The sequence below is a fragment of the Strigops habroptila genome, chromosome 3, assembly GCF_004027225.2.
Source record: "Strigops habroptila isolate Jane chromosome 3, bStrHab1.2.pri, whole genome shotgun sequence".
In the NCBI taxonomy this organism is placed as follows: Eukaryota; Metazoa; Chordata; class Aves; order Psittaciformes; family Psittacidae; genus Strigops; species Strigops habroptila.
Window position 1 is genome coordinate 44,157,054 of NC_044279.2, and position 21,914 is coordinate 44,178,967.

The window sequence follows — 21,914 nt, forward strand, 5'->3', positions numbered from 1 at the left end:
AAGTCATAGCAAGCCTGAGTAGTCCTAAAACTGCTTTACTTGTTGTTGAGCTTTGAGTTCAGAATCTAAGTTGCTGTGTTAGGAAATCTTGCATTAACTTAGGAGTTTATTCTCATACCTCTATTTTGCCAAGATTTTTCAGCTAAAAGTCAGTTTTCAGTCCCTTTATGTTAAAATAACAAAACTCTCATTTGCTTCACTGGAACTAGAGTTTGGCACTAAAATCAAGCTGATAAGATTCAATATTTCTCCAGATGATTGCTACAAAGATAAATAAAACCAATAAATAACATAAACAATTCAAGATTTGTTGAAGAAAATGCCAAAAGAGATGATGTTATTAAAAAAAAAGGTCTTTCTAAGATTTAAAAATCATTGAGCAGATAGGAAAAAGTTTTTCAAAGTAACCAGTGCTAGCAATCAGCTCCCAGGGTGAAAAATAAAATGCTCAAAGATTATACTCTGTAAAACCAATATACAGGGAAAAATTCGGGGAGATACCATGGTGAACTATCAAATGGAGACTACTAATGGCCGACAGAGTGCATTTCTTACAGCTAAAGAGAAAAAAAAAAATAGGAAATATCAGGAAAAAAGCAGAACGGAAAAACAGAAGAAACAAGGAGTGAAACACTACAACCACAAGATTTGTTTAAAATATAAACACTTCTTGGATTGTTGAGTGTAACTTTTCTCCACAAATGTAGCAAATGCTTGATCTATTTGAAATCATATTATTTATCTTCTATTACATGCAAAATTCAGTATTATTTAAATTTTGAATGAATCATGTTCCGAGAAATCCAGCAATTTTCCATTGCCTGCTTTCTGCATACATCATTATTAACTCTCTGGGCTGCCAGGGTCAAAGCTATGCAGGGGCTGGGGTTCAGAAGCCCCAGGCTTATTGCCACAAAATCCTAGGGCTTTCCCTTCCAAATACCAAATTGTACTCGGTACCACTAAATCTGAAGATCCAGAAATCCTCGTGGGAATCCAGGAGTTTCTTGCCAGTAGTACTTGGGCATTTCAGTGGGAGCTAGAAGTTTAGAGGTCCTTTCTTAAAAATCGTAGATCAAAGAGTGAGAGTTTAGATTGTAAGGTTCTGTTTGATTAAGAACATTTCTTTGCAAACCAGTTTGAATTACTGCTTCATGAAATGCTTGGTTTCCATAGTTCACTAAAAGACAACTTACACTTTTTTTTTTTTTAATAAGCAATTCTTTTTGCAATGGAAATTTTAAGTGTAATTATTTCTGATTGGAACGTATAAACAGATGCATATACAAATAGTGATGTGAGTAGCCAAACAGAGCCTTTATGACTGGTAAAGAATGAAAAGTTCCTCAAATATTTAGCAATGAAATAATGAAATTTTATTGGACTTATAAGATCAAGAGGCTTCTGAAATGAAAGTTTTGCCTCCTAAACCTGCAAATTTTCCTCCCAATATTTTTTTCAACTGGGCATCAAATTTGGTTCTTTTGTTGAAACTGGCATGTAAAACTGGGGTAATTCTTCTGAGGACAGACTTTGATCAACCTAACCCCGCTATCCACCCCCACCCTCCACTCCTCCCCCCGAATTTGACATCCTATAACAGGACAAGGAAAAATAAAAAAAATTATACTTTTTAAAATGTGTTGTAGGCTGATAGAGAAGCTCATGGGTCTGTCAGAGACTTAGATACAGCTTTAGTCTTAAAGTAAAACGTGTTTTACTTCTTAGAAATCTGCAATCATCTCACACGTGATGGATCGATGGTGTAGTATCAGAAAAGCTTGATGGAACAACAGAGAGAATTTATATAAGCCTACAGTTCGCTAACCTAGTAACTGTATTTTAGCTAGATTAATGGTAGAGGAAGTGAGGCATTAACACGCATATGTGCATGTGTTGCAATCATGGTACAAACAAAATAAACCCCAAAAATATAAAAATATTTTTTTAATTTTTTTTTAATTACCTGATTCTTCACTAGGCAGGAAAGCCAGTTTCTTCTGTGATGCTGGGAAAGTAGAAATAGGATGTCAGTCATTAAAATGGAAGGCATATAGTGCAGTGGCTATCTGGAGATGAAATTGGATTTCTCTGTCTGAGCTCTTCAGATTCCTTTTTTAATCCACAAAGCAAATTGCTTTGCCATAACTTCATATTAAACAGGAAAGGGTTCAGTTGGCACAGGTAATACTGAAAGCTTATTAGGAACCATACAGTGCATTTGTCACTGAATGATAGGCATTGGAAGACCAGCTCTTGTAAAACACAGAATTAACTTTCCAAATCTTTTATACAAGTTTAAGTCTGCTCATTTACAGCTCCTTTATTTTCTCTGCTGTGGAATTCTTTGCACTAGTCCCTTTTTTATTGTTATTAGTTTTATTTCCTGCACTTTTTACATTTTATTGACAGCTGCTATATTTTTATTGGAGGCAAAAATTACAGTAATGGCAAAAGACTGCATTTACTATAGAATTTTACAAAAAAACTTAAAAAAAGAAAGAAAACAGCATTATTTCCATTTGATCTAATTTTCTCATGAGCTACTTTGTTTGCTTTTATTGTACATTTACCTGATGATCTAAAAACCTCTAGCATTATACATAACTGCACTGTCATTCTGTCTATTCAAGGATAGCAGTTGATGCCCGAATAATAATAGTTACTACCATATGCACTAATTCAAAATGCAAAATAACATATCCAATAAGGATCTTTAGCAGGTAGAAATGCTGATATTATTTTCTCTTTGGTTCCTTTTCTAAAATAATTTATATCTTTCTCTTTTCACATTAAAAGTCCTACCATAGTTGTTATTCTTTATTAGTTCAGTGCTCCAACTCAGGCATTATTTCAGAAGGTGATAACAAAATATTTTATTGCTTCTCAATTCAAGGGCTCAAGATGTTTCCTGCAGTTCACCTATGGTATACAGGGAAAAAAAGAAGAACTCCATGAAGAAGTTTCTTACAGATAAACCAAACATGTGGACCTGAAAAGGTAATTCTTTCAAGGGAAATTAATTTGTACAGGTGCTACCTTTATTCAGGAAAAGAAAGAAAAAGAGAAGAAAAAAATGTACTAACTATATAAAATATTTTTTAAATGTTTGATAATGGGAGACGATCTCTTGGATATTTTTTCTTCTCAAGTTCACTTTCATGATTCACTTTCTCCACAGTGAAGCAAAAAAAAAAAAAAAATCGTGCATTATTCAAATTTAATATTGGAGAGTATTCTATTTCACTAAGTTATATGAGTTTACTTACATTTAATAACAAAATATACACACATTAATGTTGAACTTTATGTCTGGAAATTCATATTCTGCAACTATCATTTCTATGAAAAATGCCATTTTGAATCATTTTAAAACTGATGATAACTATAAATAATATTAACTTACTACTCAAAAACTACAAAAGAAGATGCAAAGGCCATTGAAATACTTAATTGAAGCAGAAATAAGTTATATGTGAATTTTAACACATATAGAATCAAGGAAATTTAAGATTGTTAGCGTTAGTGTTAGTATTAGTATTATGGAAATATTTTCCTAGTGCACATCCTGTCACTAAGTATGATTCATTAGCTTCAGTGTAGGAACTAAATTTATATCTTTCTGTCAGGATCCTACAACGAAGCTACACTTTCTTACTTTTGCTGATCAGCAGGACTTTTATCCTACCTGAAACACTAAGCCATCCTTCTATTGAAGAAACAACAGTACTCTTCTTATTGAATTTTGGGGAAAATTCTTCAAATTATTTAAAAGTTACAGATTTTCAAATAATTAAAAAATTGACAAACAGCTTAAACTGAGTGATGTCTACAGTTACATAGGCTTATCTAGACCATTCTGTTATTAATGGAAATAGTTTTGGAGTTCCACTCTTTGCTTTTTAGCTGAAGGTCATAGGCCAGATGACATGGACTCCTTCACACCCCTGTAAAAGTCAATGAACAATATTAGCACATCAAATATCGAAGCTAAAAATTCCTTGAGGCAGCACAGAATTTCCAATGGACACAAAGACATGGACTGATCTAGGGCAAAGCATCTTGTTTTCAGCCTGATGGTAAAGATGGCAAAAAAACATCATCTTTCACTAGAAACTTTCCTACACAAAAGCTGCATTTTTTTATGAACATACTTGAGTAAGACATTCCCAGTTTACTGATTTATGCTTATTTTAGGATTAAGCAAATCGAAATTGAAGCCATACTCTCACAAACACTATATTCTTCTTTCGCTGTGAAGTTAATGTTTGTAACAATATCTCACCACCTTTTAATGCTTCATTTAGTTCTATACTTCATCATATATTTTTATATCCCTTCATGGACTGCACAGTATTTCTTGCAGAGGTGAATTTGGTAAAGATATTATTGTGATATTTTCTGCATGGTTATGTGTAACAAATTCTTCATGCATATTAGAAACTTGAATTTGGCAAATGACGGTAATTCGATAGAGGAGAACATTGGAGATAGGAGTGGGGAATTCCGTTGATTCCCCTAACAGATGGAAGTTAGTTTCTGCTCATTAATATATCTATTTGTGCATGAAGATGCTTAATTTGTCCATTCAAATGCTTGTAAAAGCACATTTTGTTTGTAACAGAAGAGGAATTTGATAACTGATCTCAAGGGTATTTTTCAGTTGCTGTTTTCTGTCTTCTTAATTCACATTCAACAGGGATAAGAAAAGTATCTCAAATACAGGACACCTTTCTTGTTCTGGAGCTTAAGGTCAATACAGTAGGTTTTGTCCATACAGTTTTCAAGGATTTTAGAGAAGACATAGGTTTTTTTAATTCAGCAACAATAGTATTTTGCATATTTATAGTGGGATATGTTTAACTGAAGAAATCAAATATTATTATTGTTAGGACTACCAGAGTGAAGGGACTTGGAGGTAAGCTTCTGATTATCCTAGAGCCCTCATTAACTTGCACATAGACATAAGTCAGGAACTTAGACTGTAGTTTAGACTGCGACTTAGACTTAGACATGACTTAGACTGTGACTGCTCTTACTCTGAAGACACTATCACGTACACTCCTGGTTGACCTGAAACTTCCCAAGATGCTTAAAGTTTTCACCTTGCACCTCCCAGGATCATGGTTAGACTCCTTGCAAGGGAAGGAAATAAGTTCCTTAAGAACGCTCCAGATTGACATAACTTTTTATAAAAACAGTTTAGGGATGTATTTTAGCATTTAAATCTGATAGGTTCTACCTTTAGAAAAGAAGATTTGTAGTAAGATAAAGACAAGATATGAGATCATTTAAGTTAACAACCAGATTCTATTTACTACTTTATGATTTGAACTTTTTACCTGGAAAGGCATTATTTTTCATATTTCTGTGTGCTTCTTATTGTCTCGATAGATCAATAAAGTCTTATTCTTCCTATGGTATATCATCTCTCAGTAACTAAATTCTTACATTAATAAATAATTTCCACAGTACCCATAGCATTATCTCCTGTCATTTCTGGTTCTTTTACATCATACATAGTGGAGTAGGAAAAGAAAAGAAGGAAACAGAGCACATGTGCTCATGAGTACTGCCTTAAACCAGAGTATTTTTTGCTGGACAGACTGCTTGTTTCACAGATCACAAATATGTGTCAAAGGCCCATGAAGACTGTTTTATTGATATTTATGTCCTTATACATATGAAAAACACTCTAAATTCTAAATCACAGGGACCATGCATATTTCAGCATAAATATATCTTGCAGCAGGCCTATATTTCTGGTTTTTATTAAGGCTAAAATAAAGAAAAAACCAAAAGTCTTAAAATATCTTAAATGTATACTTATAAATACTTGCAGAAATTAAAATATATTTTGGCACAAGGGAATAATTTATTTCTTTGTCAGAAAAGACTCATGTTGTTGAAGTTCTTGTCATTTTTATTCTACAGTATATTTTAAAATGTCTAATGCAAAAGATTGCTACAAGAAGGTAGTATTTAGATATTTTGTTTTGTTGAATTTTTTGAAGAGATACTCTTCATCTACTTAAAAGTATTTTCTGTTAGTTTTTTTGAATTTTGAAAATTTCCACTGAGCAGATAGTAAGAAATAAAACAAGCCATATTTTTTTTCCTTCTTATGAGCTATGATCTAGCTGTCTCCAGCCTATATCTGATGTAATGCAAGACTGTAAGAAGAAAGACTTTATGTTTTTATCTTCTATCACATTTCATTATTATAATTTAGAGCCCCACCATCTGTCATCTGCAGTCTTTATCCTGATTTCAAATTTTATTGCAGTTTATTAATAAAAATACTGAATGAGTCTGAGGTGAGAACTACTCTCAGAAAAAAAACACATGAAGGAAGTCTCTAACTGATGACATTTCCCAGTGAGGTGTTATAGTTTGCAGCCTGTCATTATTTCAGCCTCTAATCCACTTTCGTGTGTCCCAGTTTTATTTTCTTTAGCCTTTTTTTATTCTTTTTAACCCAATTATCATCCCATAATAAATTAAATACCTCAGAGACGTTGAAGAACATTGTGAAAACAAACCTATCTTTATCAGCTGGATTTGCAATCTCGTCAAAGAGCAGCACAAGTTTTTTTAAAGACTCATTTCTGGGGTACAAGATGCCTTGAGGATTCCAGCTGGAGTGAGCATGTTTACACCATCCCTGCCAAACAGGCAACCAACAGCACTTCACTGTAACAGGTCATGCAGCAGAAATGTGCTCAGCTGCTGCTTCCTACTGACTTCCCACTGCTTAGGGCATCCCACAGCCAAATCCGACCAGCATGAAAATAATTAAATGTGAATACGTGATGGACCCCATGAGAAAGCTAGAGATATGCATGAGCCCTACTCAAAAAGCACCTGGGGTGATAGAAAGAATCTGTTGGTTGAAGAAAAGCTGATGGGCCATTAGGTTTCAGTATTAAAGACTTAAAGTATAATGTACCTTTATACTATCTGAATGTTCATCTCAGTAAGATCTAAATAAACTTCAACTTTCTATTCCACATAGAGTTCAAAAAAGTGCCATACTGAAAAACAAAGGCTTCACTGTATTTCACTGCAGTCACACATTCTTGCACCAAATCTGTCACAACATCAGCAGTATAACTTTTTAGCTGCAATCACTGAAAATATAAGTGCAAAATTACTTTAGGGAGAGATAATAATCTCCTGTTACACTAAAACCTGTAGCTAGAGGAAACAGACACACAGACAAGACACATAAATCTTTCTACTGAATGAAGTGTAGGCAACAAAAAAATGCATATTGGAACTGAGTGAGTTCTGCTGCACCGCAGAGTATGGTGAATGGCCTGGGACCAGTGCAAGTCCACTGGCACAAAGTCAGAACATGGCGGAGGGGTTTGCTCTGACCTACAGACAGGAAAGTGCTCCCAGTCTCTGTGTTTATGTGTGGGCTGTGTATAAGACACCATGCAATTGTGAGACTACCACCTAATACTGCTTTTTATATTTTCTATTTATATTAAAAGTTGATAGGGGAAAATTATTCCCTGTATATTAAGACTGATTGAGACTATGAGTAGTAGCAGTACCAATGATATAATCATCTCTTCTGGGGATTTAATAGATAAATCACAGTCATTAAACACACATTTGTGTCTCTGCTTCACCATCTTTCCTAGTTTTATAGATTACTCTGGATAGAAGATCACTGCTATCAGTAGCCATATGCATGACAGTCAGTTGTGGAGAATATAGAAACATCTGTACATGAGAGTCAAAAAACAGCTGAAACAGCAGGTTAAACAGGAGCCACCTTCCTCTGGAATCCTCTTCGTGCCATAAGGAATTAAAGCACTATTCAAAACCTTTGGTACAATGCACAATACAATCCACTGTCTTTATGCCATTATGATAAGGAAATCCCATGGAGGTACTGAGCTGCTTCAGTGTCTCTCCTTTGCTATGCCAATGTTTATGTTACAGGACCATAGCTCCTGATGGAAACCTCTGTTGATGGGAGCCTCTCCTGTCATTGCCCTGCCTCATCTAGCTGGTAAACTGGGTTTTCAAGTACATTTCAACGAATGTCCATTGTTCTGGATAGAGGCCTACATGGTGAGGGATTTATGCAGATCTAATTCAAAGTGAAAAAATATCAGCTCTCTGAGGCCATTGCCAGCTGGCTCAACTGGTAACAATCTCTGGGTCACATGAGGAAGCAGCCTGGAGCCAGGAGGATTGAGATCAGAAGGGCTAAAAGGCCAATTTACACATCCCTTCCTAAGCTGCAATCTGTGGACCTTGGCAAAATGTAGCTGACAGCTAAGAAATGCATGGATTTCTTACCAGCTCAGTCAAAGTCAGGCTACTTTTTGCGAGGGCTATGAGAATCCCATTGCAAAGTTTTATTCACGTAATTTACAAGGTTGCTTGCACGGCAAGTGCAGCCTAAGGATGATGATTCAGCTTGTGACAAATGTGAGAGTCCTGGAAACACAGAGAACTAAAAGGGCACGTGGAGTATTCCTAGCATATGTTTCATGAAACGCAATGTCTCTTTTCTGCTTCAGTGGTGGGTAAGTGAGGAAAAGAAAGTGGGAAGTCTAGGAAAGAAAATAGAACTGTGTGAAGGTGCTAAAATGTGGTCTTAGGCAAAGAAACCTGGGCATCCTTGTTTCCATTCTTGCTCTTTTTTCAAAACACTTGCATACCACCTTTCCCCAGGAAAATTATTTGTCCTAATTTCAACAGGTCAATGAAAATCTTAACCGAAGAGCTGGAGAAGGGAAGCAGGTTGTCAGAGTATCAGTGGGGATTCTAGTATATTACTAACCTATTTTCTTGCTGGCTGAGCAGATGTTAATACTGTCACTCTTCCCAAGACAGTGAACTAAACTCCGTGCTAAATGCTATGCTAAAGTGTTCTTACGGAATTATAAAGTTTCAACAACCCTAAGTTCTGCTCCTGGGGAAGAGTAGTTAATTTATTCAATTGTTAACAATTGTTCTAGAGTCTTTCCACTTATCAAAGACATAGGTAAGTAAGCAGATGGATGAAGCATAGGCAAGACCTTTTCCGAGATTTGCAGTAAGATTAACAGAGGTATTTTGGAAAAAAATCTAATACTGAACATAACTGTAGAGTATTTGAATCTCCATGGTAAGTATTACTGGTATGGTACTACTGCATCTCTTTGTGCTTTCTGTGGTAACCAGTGAAGTTACCAATCAAGATATGTTACTTACATACTATCTCCACTCCTCTTTTGGCCTCAGCTTCTTTTTACACTTCATTTTTCTCCACACACCAGAAATTCAGCAACTTTTCTGACAACATCAGCCATGCAATTGTGTCATCTTTTATAAAATCCATTGCATTCTATGAACTAAAAAACTGAGGTAGTATTAAAATAATTAATACTGTGATACCATACTGCTCTGTGCAATGCAATTCATTATTTTAATTCCAAAAAATAATGAAGATTTATTGTATTTCAATTGTTTATGGAAATTCTACTAAAGCCCAGTTAGACACAGAAACCTTGCCACTGCAAATGTGGGCTGATAAATTAGGCAATGCCAGGCTGTGTTATCTTTGAGGCTCACAGCAATGCTTTGCTTAAACCACTGATTTGGATAAAAGATTACTTTTCTTTTTTTGATAACAAAAGAAAAATAGTTTCAAATGTGTGTGGAGTGCTAAGTAAGAGGGTTTTATGCACCTCTGACAGGATACTTCATACCTTTTCTGTTTTCTGCAAAATAATTGTATCAGAAAATGTACATCTGTTAATGCAATTTATTATTTTCTAACTGAAGTGGAATATTTGTAAAAGGGTGATAAAGCATCAGTCAAATAGATCTTTTTGATATGCAAATGAATGTGTGTTAGAAATAAGCATGCACTGTAGTAAGAAAAATATTAAGCAGCATTTTTAGCTGATTAAAACTTCAAAGAACAATGAGCTGAAAGAAACTTATTTTAGTTATTTGAACTTCTTATAGTGAGTAAGAATCATTTTATGGCCTACTAAGTAACAAGAACTGAGAGTGAAAATATATCGTTGTTCTCAGAGTAATCCTGCTGGGCAACTTCCAATTAACTAAGCCTTGCAAACGTGCTTTTCTAATTGATAGTGGGTAGGCTGAATCTTGTATGAGACGTTATTTTTAACTGATATTGGCTAGGAGTAAAGGAAGTTATGGAGTGTTCAACAGAAATGGTAAAAGTATGTCTTTGCACAGGGCAACAACTGATCCAATAGATCCAAAGAAAATTATATCTAATTTGACTTGACTTTTAAACGGCTACTCAGAAATTTTCAAAGGAGAACATTTTATTAGGTCCACTGATCCTGAAAATAAAAAAAGAAACAAAGGATCAAGGATCTGAGAATTATCAGCAAGACAGAATGCCAGCAATATCTATAGCTGACTTGAGAGACAGCAGCAATCTACAAGAACAGATGAGCATCACACCGAGAGGAAGGGCAGAAGATCATGTTGCTTGCTATTTAACATTGGGTATTGACCAGAATAATTTTAAAGTTACACCCCATCAGCTACACAGCTACACAGAATGCAGCAAAAAGATTTTATTTGTGTCTGTTTATAAAATTGACAACTGCTCGTTGCAGGGTTTTTTTCCCCCAAAGATGGAAACAAACAGCTTCCATATTTTCCAGCACCCTAAACCATACCATGTTTATAGCCTTCTTTTAATAAAGCTATCTGGCAATTAGTCAGCTGGAAAATATTCTCCCTACTTCAAAGCTATATTTACCAGTGAGCATTCAGACTGGTACCCCAGATCACAGAAAGGAACCTCTGCCAGTGCCTAGGTCTTCTGTTCAAGCCTTTTTGTGTCTAGCTTTCTTATATTTTAGAAGATTTTTTTGTTGACTTGTATGAGATTTGTTTTCCAAAACACTTTGGAGATTCAATGTAAGGACACTATTCAAATAACAACAGATAACTGAAATATTAATCTAACTGGAGAGCCACTAATCAGCAGAGGATGCTCGCTCATTGCAGAATTGGTCCCCAGGTAAGATAACGTGGTGACCAGACCTCTAGAAATACATAGGCAAGACATAGTTGAACTAGAATACAGAGTAACTGTTTTGACAACCATTCAAGCCTCAGGATGGTAGAGGAAAAATGCTAGATTTTCATGTTCACTGATTAAGGACTTTTGCGAGTTTAACTCTATCCTAATTCAGAGTAACGTGTACCACATGGGGCACACTAATGAGAAAGTAACTCCTTTACAGGTTGGTATTTGCACCACCATTTTGACAGTGACATACTTTTAATTGAACACTTTCTACTTAGTGCTTGCCTACTCACATGAAGGAGAAACATGACCACAAATTTTAAAGTCTTCACAGGTAAGGTGTACTATGCAATTGAATAAAATCTGTTTGCTTGTTATATTCCTAGTTCTGGTGTTTCATTTATACTTTGGATTTAAACGACTTAGGATAAAAATGCAAAGAATTCATTTATCAAGATTTAACATCAGGCTTGAATGGTCCATGCAAAATTAATCTGCTTCAAAGATGCCACCCCTTACTCTCACTATAGTGCCAGAAATCTAGGTTGTAACTATTACAGAATTATAAATTGCTTTGAACTCTTGTTGAGCTGGAGCCCTTGGAAGGTCTACATTTTCAAAAGACAAAGAGATAAAGTTTCCATGAGCCTGTCATGAACTTTTGAACTTTCAAAGTAAGAAAACAATGCTTAAGTTCAAATTTGGTCTACAATTACAATCTTTATACACAAACTGGTTTTTTCAGTCTGGTGTGGAGGTATGTGCAGATAAAAAACCCCTTACGGTCTTGTGGCCGTGCAAGAGAACTATAGTTACAAGGGTTTTGTTTTACACCACCATCTTGATTTTTTTTTAATGAGTTAACATATCTAGTACATTTTATTTTTTTAACAGATACAAATGGCCTATGATTTCTTGACTCGAAGCATATTAAAATCAGTGACAGTTTAAAATAAAAGTAGATGATTTCTCGTTTGACTCATTAATAAATACAATGACTACAAAAGCTGGTAATTCCTAAAAATACCTAGATGATATCAGATTCCTTATTAAGGTGGGAATTTAAAAAAAGTTGAAGGTTTATCTCATCCATAGTGGAATTCTATATTCCAGGTCATCCTTTGATTCAGAAATATTGGGTCATGAGTTCTGTTTTGGCTAGGCTATAAATACAATGAGAGCAAATCCTTCCATACCACTCTCAAAGCCTTGTCAATAACAGAAAGTTCAAAATGAGTGGCAAAACCCCATCCATCTTAAACTAGCAACTGTTTTTATTTTGAAAATGTTTATAACACTTTTGAAACCAGGAAGCCAGTTGATGTTGTTACCTTTGGATTTTGAAGCATTCTAAGATGGTGAGTAATTTAAAAAAAAGAAAATAAAAAATGCATCGGATCTCTAGAGGTTTCTGAGCAGTTATAGATTTATTGAAATAAAAACTCCTTTAATCTGTAATTCTACCTTTGAACATTTTTTCTTTACTTTATTGCCTTTATTTTACTTCTATTTGGCATATGGAATTGACAGAACATCTATCAGGTGTCCTGATAGATAAAAGTGATAAAGGAATCATTTTTAGATACCATTATGAGAAAGCTGATACTAAAAAGAGCTCATCTGAAAGGATCATGTAGGAAAGACAAAATTTACTTGTAACTATGGATATTACTTAAACACTTCACATTTATGCAGTATTATTCAGGAATACAACTGGTAATGTTATGGATATTCAAACAAAACAATATTAATACAAATAATGGCTTTGAAGGGAAGGTGCTCCTGTAAACAAAATTATCATTGTATTGTTTGTGAAAGGAGTATAATATAAGAAGGAATATACTTAAATTTTTTAAACCAGAATCTATTTTCCCTTGGCTCCTTAAAAGAGCAAAGCAGTGTCAGACTTCTGCCTAAAATACCCATTTTCCACCACATGCAAATCAGGAAGCTAGCATTGCTTCCTTTTGCTAGGGACTTATACTGAATTATTTACAGGATGGGCCTATGTTTCATGAACTGACAATTATTCCCAGACTCATTTGTTTACTTTTTCTTCCTTTATGATCCACGCCTACTCTAAGTCTTCAAATGGCAGACAGAAACAGCTCTGATGTACATCTTTTTCAGGTTCATATCTATGCAAATGTAACCTATATAGTGGAATTTATTTGGACTTTCTTTTTTCACAACAGTAGCTAGCATTGAGTTCTACAGAAGAAGCAGGCCATCAGGTCAGCAGAGTTCCTATTGTCCATCTATTTTATGAAGACAGTACAGAAATAAGAGAGTCTTCATGGTTGTTTTTTATCATGCCTGCTGTTGGTAAATGCTTATCACAACTATAATCTTCACTTTTCATAACCAAGAACATCAAAAACTTGAATACCACTCTCAGTAATTAGCTAAGAAAATGACAGAATGTATTTACTCAGACATTATTATACACAGGGAAGCTGAGAGGTCCCTCTGCACTTCCAGCACATCCCTCCTTTCCCTCTTTGCTCTGGTTCCCATGTGATCTTTTACTGAAATGAGCAACTCAGCATGCCATAACAATAGCAATGATGGCTGGACTGGTTTTCGACTCAAGGTGGTGAATCAGCTTGCTGAAAGTCAAAAAACCACCAGGTCCAGCACAAGGAAGGTGATAGCAACATGAATCTGGAGGCAAGAAGGGGGTGATCAAAGAGGTATCTGGTCAGGCAAGACTTCTCTTGTCAGTGAAGTGCCAAAGATTGTCGCTGTTGTGGTATGTAATCTAGCCTTTACATGAAAATACAATTTTCTGGCTTTGAGCAGCAGAACAACAGTTGCAATAATGAATGCTGTTTCTGGTTCAAAATCTTAAGTAGGCTGGGACCTAGGAGATGATTAAAGGTGCAAAGCATTGAGGATTTGCCACCTCATTTCTAGTTCATCCAGTGAAAGGATTTAGTGATATCTTCCTTCCTTTTTTAGTGACCATGCCCTTGTGCATTTCCATTTGCCAGAGAAACCGCCAGATGCTATGTATTTCTTAATATTTTTAGTCCTAGGATAAACACGTTTCATTCTTACTCTTTTTCCTTCTCATCTTATATCTTTTAACAGACCCTTGGTGTATTTAAGATCTCCTACAACCTTCTAGTTCTTCTATTTTTCACCTGTTTATCTCAGTCCCTAAGATTCCTATTGTTAGAAATGTGATCACCAGAAATCTTCTCTCCCCTGCTTCTGGACCACTGACTTTTATATTCCTTAACTTTAATTAATGAAGATAACTTCTTGATTTCAGGACACATTTTCTCTTTCTTTGGTTTTGTCCATTTTGTTGTTTTCACAGTGCAGTCTTAAGAGCTCACTTTCAACTGTTTTTCTCCTTCCAATATAAAAGTCAGAAGAGTAAACATTTTCTCAAATAAAGTAAAGCAAACTGTGAAAATCCATGCTTTTTCAAGTTTGTTTATATTTAGCAAAACACTAAATCTTGAATAAAGGCATTTTGCTTCATTTAGTGTTCATTTATCAGGAGTCCCGTGCTAAGGGATATGGCTAAAGGTAATGTTTTTCTTCACTCCCCCTTCTTTGGCCTGTGTATAATATACATTATACAAGCATAGTAAACTTGTATCTATCTGAGATGATTAAGACTGCCACAAGCATATGTAATATTCCTTAGTTGTCCACAAAGTCTTACTACAATATTTAGCCTGTGAATTATGACTACCCAATACTACACATTTGCACTATAGATTAAGAATCACAGAGTGTGTTCTTCTGTTCAACAACAATAGTAACAAACCAAAAAAAATAATAACAAAAAGAAGACAAACTACATTAGATGTTTTTCTAACACATTTGAAAAAAAGTCCTCTTAATCCAGATCTTTTTTCTTAAAATTGTGGTTTTGTGGATGGGAGAGTATAATACTTACTTAAAGATATAAAGCATTAAAAAAAAGGTTCTCTTTAAGGTGTCAAATATAGAAATTACTGTAAACAGATGTGCTAGCTGGGACTGCTATTTGTAGTCTTGAATCTGGACCTTACATAGCAAAGATCCTCTGACTGTTCTGGACAACATTTTCCAAAGGCTACACTTCAGTGAGTCTGTCTATGTAATGTGATATACTAAATAAGGTGGCCAAATCAGTAGCAAGAAAACTGGCTCAAGTGAGCCTGAGTGTGCCTAAGCAACAGCAACGGAGCTCAGTGCCTCAGCACTGAGACTGTGGAACTAGCTTAGTGCTTTGGTGTATTTCATAACTTTTTATAACTTGTTATTCTGGCATACTTACTAACTATTTCTTTCTACAGTGACCTTCTGCTCTATATGGAGTTTTTATCCAAAAGAGATCCTACATAAGAATGTGCCAAATGTCCCTACTAGTGCTAGAAGAAAACTCAGTGTATATGGAAATTGATGCCCCCGTATATTATTCAACCAACTTTCTGAGACTCAAAAGGACTCCTTGAACTGCTCTAAGTACGTCTTCATTCATTAGTGCCTTAGTGGTGTTAAGCATAGGTGTAAAAACAATCTGAGTCTTTACTGAAGCATTTGGGATACTGCAGCATTTGTATCTTCAGAAAGAGCAGATAGATACAATAAAATAGAAAATTCTCTGTGTGAATACCAGCTGTGGGTGCTCTTACTGTTTCTGGGTCAGAAAGAGAGGAGGAAAGGGGAGAAGGAAAGGAGATAAAAAGGGAGGCAATATAAACTTTCAGATGGATGTTACTAAAAACCACCAAGAAAATGGAAAAAGTTAAGTTTTAACAGAGAGGATCGAAAATATTTTTGGAACACAATCTGTGGCAGAATATTTACTGGTAAATGGTGATCTAATTATAACTCAAAGGAAATTTTGGTGACCCCAAAAATTTCAAACTAATAATATTGCCAAATATTGACATGGTGTCTGGCAAATTAGCAGGAAAAGAGCAACAACAACTGTGATTTACAATAGAGATTTTGTCCATAATACAATCATGCCTATTGTTTGTGTATATGGTATTTGTAGATATGAATGTTGCACTTAGTCAACAAAATCTTCGTCACATTAACCAGAAACATTGGCAATGAATTATTGCAGAAACTTAGAAGACATAGAATTTTATTATGCAGGCTTTTAAATATATTTATTTTATAATATATTTAATTAACAAATACTAAAGGATCTCATAAATGATATTGTTAAACCACTGACTCCTTTTTAGTCACTGGAATAAATTCCTGGTGAGGCCACTGCTAGTGAACAATTTATGTAGAAAAAGCCAGTTTTGAAGAACATGAGGAAGAAGAGTGAACACCTCCTTTAATACTTTGTCATGAAAGTTAGATCCATTTGTGTAACAATGATTCTTCACATTGTTTTCCCTTCGCCCCAGTATGAAGATACCTCTCCTTTTTTCCTCATTTACAGAGTGAATATGAAGGATATACATAGTCCTACATAAAGAAACCTATTAAACCATTGTTTCTTAATGTGCTGGCTTCCGCAATGGAGAAAAACAAAAATTCTGGACTCTTCTGTTCGTTCTGGCCATTGATTTCCACATCTGCTCTACAACCTATCAAGATTGTTTACATAGCTATTTAAAGTAGATTGCTGAAATGATCTGGATTAAAAGCAGTCATAAGGGATAGTTAATTTATAGTAGAAATGTTATAGCATCCAGATAGCTTGCCATTTAAGGGTTTACTATTTGTGCATAGGTTTCCTAAATCACTACATCACTCTTCCACTCTTTCTGATTTTTCTAAGTATTCAGTTGGCTACTTCCTGACTGTGTCTTAGAATATGGTGTTCTGGCTTCGGTGGAAGAGCATCATAGCGTAGAATTCTTTCTGCAAAAGCATCAGTAGGTTAGCTCAAAATTAGTAGGTTAGCTCAAAAAACTTCTTGCAATTGAACTTTCAAGCACTTTTTTACTTTTTGCCACAACTATAAAGCCCCCTTCTCTCTGCAGGAAAGAATGGGATGGGTGGGTTTCGTGGGGTTAAGGTGTAAGAATTTACACCCTCTGTTTCTTTTTCACAAAATATCCACCACCCTAACACCTACGAATTTTTGTTATTTCACTGTCTTACACAGAGATGGTCTATTGACTTCAGTGTAGCACAAGGAAAAGAGTATGCAAACTTTTTTGTGCAGATAGTTGGCCAAATCCATTTCACAAGTCTGTCTCTAAGGATAATGCTGGTCTTCTGGCCACCCTAGGAGACGTTCCTTAATGTTGATAGTAGTGGGATAGCACAGTGATGCTGTGTAGTGCATCTGCACAGGCTCAGAGTTCTGCTGAAATTATTGAAAACTCTGCCTTACAGTCTTGTCTGCTTGGGTTGCTACATGGCTCTAACAATTTGCATGAATATTTTGTTATGTTCATTCAGTCTACTTAAAGAAACTCATTATTATTCCCTTTTCAACTGAGAAATACAGTTATCGTGTTTATGCAGCTGCCAAAGCTAATTCCCTGCAGACCTTATTCTCCATTCTGTAGCAATGTACTCTGCTACAGTGTAAATTCAGGATAAACCAAGTCTTAATGCTCCTTTTTAGGTGTTATGGTTTAACTTCTTCTTGTTCTTTAAAGAACAAAGATGAATACAACATCTAAAGTACATCAGAAAAAATTAACTGGTAAGCTTTGGTTTTGTGTGTTGTCCTGGGTTCAGCTATAGCAGTCATTTTTCTCCTTCTTAGTAGCTGGTGCAGTGCTGTGTTTTTTAACTTTCAGCCTGGGAACAACGCTGATAACACCGATGTTTTCAGTTGTTGCTAAGTAATGTTTATTCCAACCAAGGACTTTCTCAGTCTCATGCTTTGCCAGGGAGGAGGGGAAGCCGGGAGGAAGCAGAGACAGGACACCTAACCCAAACTAGCCAAAGGGGTATTCCATACCACAGCACGTCATGCCCAGTATATAAACCGGGGGGAGTTACTCGGAAGGCCCAGATCACTGCTCGGGTCGGGCTGGGTATCGGTCGGCGAGTGGTGAGCAATTGTATCCTCTCCCCTTGTTATTTCATTAATCATTATTATCATTGGTGGTAGCAGTAGTGGTTTTGTATTATACCTTAGTTGCGGGACTGCTCTTATCTCAACCTGTGGGAGTTACATTCTTCCCATTCTCCTCCCCATCCCTCCAGGAGCAGGGGGAGTAAGAAGGGGGGGTGTGAGCGAGCGGCTGTGTGGTTCTGAGTTACCGGCTGGGCTCAAAACACGACAGTTCTTTTTGGCGCCCAATGTGGGGGTCGAAAGGTTGAGATAACGACAGATCTGACCAGAGTGTGTTTAATCATATTTGTGATAAGCATTCATTGTTACTACTCGTCACAATGGTGATTATTTGGCTCTCAGACTTGTTGCGCTTGATCTCAGAGTTTCAGCATGTTGTACCTTACTTACAGCCACTCTTTGCTGTTTTAGCGTTTATCGGCTGGGGGGCCTGGGCTAAGGTTCTTGTTTCACTGTACTTCATGGTAATGACTTGTAATACAATAGACTCATTGATCATGAAACTGGTCTGGTTCGTGCTTCCAGCGTGGCCATCACCTCTATACATTGGGAGGTATATAATGAAATATTTTAGCAATTGCATATCTTTTTTTTTCTCCTCGGGGGGTAAACTTACGAAGGAAGCATTCTCTTTCACCCCCCGTTCCCCCACCAGCCTATTTGCAACAGCAGTTGAGAGTTCTGAAGGTTTTAGATGGCCTTTGAATACCCTTGAAACCTGCCTGCTGATTGTGCTGGGGATCAGCATGTTGGCAAACATACGGAGTGTGTTTTACCCACGGCCATCCCGTCGTAGGAACATCCTATTTCATTTAATCTCAAAAGTTAAGCAGTATTGGGTTCGAATCTGGTCTAGGGTTAGATGACGATATAGGAGGACCACCAGGAGATTTTCCCTGAGGCTGGACAGTTATGAGTGGCAGGGTGTGTGGGATAGTGTGGGCAAGTATCTAGGCCAGTGGGCCCCTCCAGTGCTTTGGAACTTCACCACTGAACAAGTGCAACATCCGGAAAAACTAGTAAAACACTTAAACGAGGTGTGCTGTCGTCCTGGTTATACCAGAGAGGGACAAATCATGGCAACGTGCTGGGGCTTGGCCTATGCCTACAGAGCCCTGCTCAACACTATCCAGCACCTTCAAAGGGAAAAAAATGTCTCTGGATCTGATGGCAAAGCAACAGACAACGCAGCTATGCCAACTACAAGCACAGCAGCTACTCAAACCCTGACCACAACAAACACAGCTACTCCAAGTACAGCAGCTACATCAACCCCAGTGACAAGCACAACAGCTACTCAAACCCCGACAGCAACAGACAACGTAGCTACTCCAAGCACCACAGCTACACCAACCCCAGTGGCAAGCACAGTAGCCTCTCAAACCCCGTCAGCAACAGACAATATGGCTACTTCAAGCACCACAGCCACACCAACCCCAGTGACAAGCACAGTAGCTACTCAAACCCCGACAGCAACAGTCAATGTGGCTACTCCAAGCACCGCAGCTACATCAGACCCAGTGACAAGCACAGTAGCTACTCAAACCCTGACAGCAACAGACAATGCAGCTGTTGGGTGTTACTCAACTCCCAAGCACAACAGCTGCCCCAACCCCAGCAATAGACATTGCAACCACTCCAATCCTAGTGGCAGGCACTGCAGCCACTCCAACCCTAGTGGCAGACGCTGCAGCCACTCCAATCCTAGTGGCAGACACTGCAGCCACTCCAACCACAGTGACAAACACTGCAGCTAAACCAAATGACCAGTTTGTGACAATGTCTGTTGCCCCTGTAAGCAAAAGCAGACGAGAGGCACAAACAGCAACCCGCGAAGTGAAGAAAGATGAAGACCCAATGCCATTACTACATGCAACAGCATCTGAACAAGAGTTACTACTACGTGGGTCAGAGGAAGAGGAAGAAGAAGAAGAGGTCACTTCTCGACTCCGGACCTCAACCGAACCGCGGAATATGCGAAAAGATTTCACCCGTCTTCCAGGGGAGCACATTGTCACCTGGTTGCTCCGATGCTGGGACAATGGGGCCGACGGTCACGAACTAGAAGGTAGGGAAGCCAAGCAGCTGGGATCACTTGCTAAGGAAGGAGGAATTGACAAAGCAATTGCAAGAGAGAAGCGAGCCCTCAGTCTTTGGAGGTGGCTCCTGGCAGGTGTGAAGGAAAGGTTTCCGTACAAAGAAGATATTACGAATCGCTCAGCCAACTGGACCACGATAGAGAAAGGCATCCAGTCCCTGAGGGAATCAGCCATTATAGAGATGATCTATCGTAGGCCGGATTCCAGGAACACATCCGTAGATCCAGATGAACTCGAATGTACATGACCCATGTGGCGGAAACTTACACGGAGTGCGCCATCATCATATGCCCACACATTGGCATCAATGACCTGGAATGACGGAATATCACCAACAGTGGATTGCCTGATTCGTCAACTCTGAGAGTTCGAAGACAATCTCACCCCTTCCATCATTTCAGCTGCGGAAAAACTGTCCCAGGAGTTCAAACAATTGAGAGACGATTTATCCAATCTATCCAGCTCTCCACGTGTACCAACCCATGTCTCAGCTATTAACAGAAGGCGCCCTACTGCTCGAGAAAGAAAATATAGGAGGTACACGCCACGGGCCACCCTATGGTTTTACCTGCGGGATCATGGAGAAGACATGAGAAAGTGGGGTGGAAAACCTACCTCAGTTCTGGAGCAACGGGTGCGTGAACTGAAGAGGAGAACAATGGTCAAGGATGATCCTCCCAGGAAAGCTGCTGCTCCAGTCTCTGGTGAGCAGTTTCCCAGATGGAGTGAAAGAGCTGATTTTACTCCAGCTCCTGTGATAAGGAATACTAATCCCTTTCTACAAGACAGAAGTGGAGAATTTTATGATCACTATTAGAGGGGCCCTGCCTCCAGCCAGGTGGAGGAGAGGGATAATCGGGTTTACTGGACAAAAAAATATGGAACGCTTCACGAATTTGAGTGTCATCCTTGCGCAGGGGCCATGCTAGTCTTCTCTGTATCGTTCCAATTTTAGTATATGTGCTGCTGAAGCGAGCCTTATACTTCTGTGGATCAGATGGCCTGGCACATCAGTCCCACAGAAGTATAAGGCTCTAGTAGATACCGGTGCACAGTGTACTCTGATGCCATCAAAGTATCAAGGGGTGAAACCCATTTATATTTCTGGAGTGACAGGAGGATCCCAAGCGTTAACTATGCTGGAAGCTGAAATCAGCCTTACTGGGAGGAAGTGGCAAAAGCACCCCATTGTAACTGGTCCAGGGGCTCCATGCATCCTTGGCATAGACTATCTCAGGAGAGGGTACTTCAAAGACCCAAAAGGGTATAGATGGGCTTTTGGTATCGCTGCCTTGGAGACAGAGGAAATTAAGCAGCTGTCCACCTTACCCGGTCTCTCAGAGGATCCTTCTGTTGTGGGGTTGCTGAAGGTCGAAGAACAACAAGTGCCAATTGCGACCGCAACAGTGCACCGGTGGCAATATCGCACCAACCGAGACTCCTTGATTCCCATCCATAAGCTGATCCGCAGACTGGAGAGCCAAGGAGTGATCAGCAGGACCCGCTCACCCTTTAATAGCCCCATATGGCCAGTGCAAAAGTCTAATGGAGAGTGGAGATTAACAGTAGACTATCGTGGCCTGAACGAAGTCACACCGCCATTGAGTGCTGCCGTACCGCACATGCTAGAACTTCAATATGAACTGGAGTCAAAGGCAGCCAAGTGGTATGCCACAATTGACATTGCCAATGCATTTTTCTCAATCCCTTTGGCAGCAGAATGCAGGCCACAGTTTGCTTTCACTTGGAGGGGCGTCCAGTACACTTGGAACCGACTGCC

General features: G+C 37.9%; 1 long non-coding RNA gene and 1 other non-coding gene across 3 annotated transcripts; both read right to left on the reverse strand.

The window, feature by feature from the left end:
- Window positions 1-2,186: 2,186 nt before the first annotated feature.
- On the reverse strand, window positions 2,187-21,107 carry LOC115605133. 2 transcript variants are annotated; one of them, XR_003990518.1, is made up of 3 exons: window positions 21,005-21,107; window positions 13,136-13,139; window positions 2,187-2,197 (listed from the first exon to the last, which is right to left on the reverse strand). It is a non-coding gene; the product is annotated as an uncharacterized LOC115605133 (long non-coding RNA). The 2 variants fall into 2 exon arrangements; XR_003990517.1 differs by lacking the exons at window positions 2,187-2,197; window positions 13,136-13,139 and adding exons at window positions 6,416-6,426; window positions 10,280-10,281.
- LOC115605977 lies at window positions 21,007-21,109 on the reverse strand. The gene has a single exon (XR_003990777.1). It is a non-coding gene; the product is annotated as a U6 spliceosomal RNA (small nuclear RNA).
- Window positions 21,110-21,914: the final 805 nt, after the last annotated feature.